This window comes from Haliotis asinina, chromosome 13 (assembly GCF_037392515.1).
Source record: "Haliotis asinina isolate JCU_RB_2024 chromosome 13, JCU_Hal_asi_v2, whole genome shotgun sequence".
Taxonomy (NCBI): Eukaryota; Metazoa; Mollusca; class Gastropoda; order Lepetellida; family Haliotidae; genus Haliotis; species Haliotis asinina.
The window spans coordinates 7,369,902-7,373,692 of NC_090292.1; positions in this window are offsets into that span (position 1 = coordinate 7,369,902).

The following is a 3,791-nucleotide window of genomic DNA, read 5'->3' on the forward strand; positions in this document are numbered from 1 at the left end:
TGTATCATTCTATCCCATTACCACATCCCTCCTCCAAACTGACCATAGTCCACCCAGCATCAATCTGCTTCCCCACCCTCCTCCTGTAAACTGATGAACACTACCCGAACAGTACTATGGACACAATGTTCACATTGGTGCCAATAGTTCTGTTGTCCAAAGCTCTGCCAAGCTTCATGACTGAATAATCATCACTAATTACAGCCACACAAAGAGAATGTAGTTTTCAACCAGGAGTCCTGACTTTTCCTCACAGAGAATGTATAGGACGGATATGACTGGAAACAACTTGAAGCCCAACAGAGCCTGGCGCTGCTAGGGGGATTGAAAATATGCCCTTAAATTGTCAATGGAACTGTTTCAGATATTGTCATGCCTAATAAATAAATGTTACAACTTGCTAGCCAGTGAGCGAGTCAGCCAGCCAGTGCCACCAAATCACCCCAAACTAAAACTGGGCAGGGTTCATTTTAGCCTCAATAAAAAGTGGGCCCGCAGCCCATCTGTCCTAAAAGTGGGCCTGTAGCCCACCTGTCTTAAAAGTGGGCCCGCAGCCCATCTGTCCTAAAAGTAGGCCTGTAGCCCACCTGTCCTAAAAGTGGGCCTGTAGCCCACCTGTCCTAAAAGTGGGCCCGCAGCCCATCTGTCCTAAAAGTGGGCCTGTAGCCCACTTGTCCTAAAAGTGGGCCCGTAGCCCACCTGTCCTAAAAGTGGGCCCGTAGCCCACCTGTCCTAAAAGTGGGCCCGTAGCCCACCTGTCCTAAAAGTGGGCCCGCAGCCCATCTGTCCTAAAAGTGGGCCCGCAGCCCATCTGTCCTAAAAGTAGGCCTGTAGCCCACTTGTCCTAAAAGTAGGCCTGTAGCCCACCTGTCCTAAAAGTGGGCCCGTAGCCCACCTGTCCTAAAAGTGGGCCCGCAGCCCACCTGTCCTAAAAGTGGGCCCGTAGCCCACCTGTCCTAAAAGTGGGCCCGCATCCCATCTGTCCTAAAAGTGGGCCCGCAGCCCATCTGTCCTAAAAGTAGGCCTGTAGCCCACCTGTCCTAAAAGTGGGCCCGTAGCCCACCTGTCCTAAAAGTGGGCCCGCAGCCCATCTGTCCTAAAAGTGGGCCCGCAGCCCATCTGTCCTAAAAGTGGGCCTGCAGCCCACCTGTCCTCAGTTATCATGGTTATGTGGGTCATTTAAAAATAGCGTGGGCCATGTCATGTCAGTTACAACTGTATCTCAGTTGTTAGACATACAGTACTTAGTAGTAACTACTTTGAATTCACTTCCTTTTTGTCGATATACAAAATTATGTAATGTCCAATACGGTCAACAATTTGAACAAAGGAAATGACACCATGGTTTGTTCAACCACAGGCAAACTGTAGCGCAAATGGGTGCGCAGCATAGAGAAAATAACCAGTCTTCTTACATGCGAGCGAAGAGAGCAAAGGTTGACAATGTACTTTCCTTGCTTCAATTGGAAATATATTTTTCATGTCCAAATAAAGATCGCTACCATCAAAAGTATACACCCATGTCTTCTCAGGGTGTACTCTCACATTTCCAACTCCATGTGGAACAATTACTCACATGAAATATTTTTTGTTTAACATTGTAGGCGCAACTTATGGCATATCAGGCTGTTCTTCGCCTCCATTCCCCCTTCCAGCTCCTGGTTCAACGGAGTGAAGGAACAGGAGGGTATTATGCCATATGGAATGCTTACAGTTACCTCCCCTGCTTTATTAGCCCATTACGCCAGAAGTGTTTTTATGTAGAATACATGTTACGAAAATTCTAACAACAGCCACGACAGATAAACTCCAACAGGTTCATGATACAATTATGGCAAATGGAATTTCTTTATAATTTCTGCTTATTTTTGTTCCGTCACTCTGTTCAGTCGGAAGCTGGCAGGGGTAATGGAGGCGAAGAACAATCTGAATACCATGAGTGGTGGTTAAAATGTTGAATAAAGCATATTTCACGTGAGTAATTACAAAGCATGGGGTAGAAAATCTAAGTGCACAACCAAGTGAGGAAATGGGAGTGTACCTTTGATGGTGGCGACATTTTATTTTGACATGAAAAATATTTTTCGATCCGAAGCAAGGAAAGTATGTTGCCAACCTTTGCTCCCTTCGCTTGCATCTAAGAAGACTTGTCATATTTTCTATGCTGTGCTACAGTGTGCCCCATTTGTGCAACAGTGTGCCTGTGGTTCAACATTTATTGAACAGTTAGGACTAATTCAAAATGTATGTGGAAAAAAAACACTACTAAACAACAGCAATGGTTAACAATGAAAAATAACAATGAGGAAGGTTGAGGACATGTGTTCAGTTTACACATACTTTGAATTTTGAGAATAAGAACTCCAAATCTGATTATAAGAAAATGACATTTTTCATTGTAAAGCATCAACTTCAATTCTCTGCTTCCAATGATGATATTTGATCTGTAGAAGAAAGTACCTCCGCATCCATGAATATATATCTTTAACCATGTCTTCCTACAGGTACAAGCTGAAGCCAAAAACGGGTACACATGAAAACCAGTGACAGAACAAATGCTTTTTGCAAATGGCCCCTTATTCTTCTATTCAGGATGGCTAATATGTGGATGTCGTTGTCAATCGTGGTGCAAGATATACTCATTCTCCTAAAACCACAGATACAGACCCATGCCAGTAATATTTGGACACGAGATAACTGCCATAATTTTTACTAACATGTTATTTCAGTGTTGTGTAAATAGAGATATTATATTTATGCCCACGTCATACAGTGTTTTCAACACGTGTGCCTAAATATTGGTATTTCCCAAGCGGGAGCGACGAATATACCGACGATATTTAGGCACCAGTAGCAGGGGGTTTGAACAAGATTTGCTTTGTCAACCATTCAACTCACGACCGTTCAAGACGAGCTAGTCGTTAGTTAACTGTGGTACAATACCTAAGACACACAAAGCATGACACGTACACCGTGGTGTACAAAACCATGGTAATCATCACCCTCACGAATTCCGTGACAACTTCCGGCGGCCATTTTCAAAGAGCTGGGTGAAGGCCGTCAGCGAAGACAAGCACGACATCCACAAAATGTGTACAACCGCAATGAGAAATGGGAAGAGTACCAGACAACATTTTATTCCAATTTTGCAGTCTTGCCACCATGTTACAACTTAAAACAACTGCACTTTAGAATGTGAACTTACAACTTTAAAGCACTTAACGATGCACGAAAAATTATAGTAAACATAAATAAGTCGATTCTAGAATTAGTAAAGAATTATTTGGCAAAACCTAGATTGACTCTTGAGAATAAGTTACTGTTCTGGTCTCCAGTTGTTTACTTGTCAGTTGTCAGTATTGAGAACACATGCATAGTGGTCATGGTGCCTGATCACCATAGCAACAGCTCATCCTCAATGATGCAGGGTGATATATATCCACAACGTTACACTAAATACCCTGGGCCAAATGACCTCTACAGTAGACCTGTAGTGTCATCTACGAGAGAAACTATGGAAAGTGATGATAAAGATACATGCATATTCCTAATAGTGACCATGCTTGTCGTAAGGGACGAGTAATGGTAGCTGACTTGGCTGACACGTGACTTCGGTTCCCCAGTTGCGCAGATCGATGTTCATGCTGTTGTTCAGTGGATTGTGTGGTCCATACTCGATAATTACAGAGCTTCACCATATAGCAGGGATATTGCTGACTGCGGCGTAAAACTAAACTCACTCACTCATTCACAGAGGCCTTGCATTTAACAGGAGCCAGGATATTACTGTG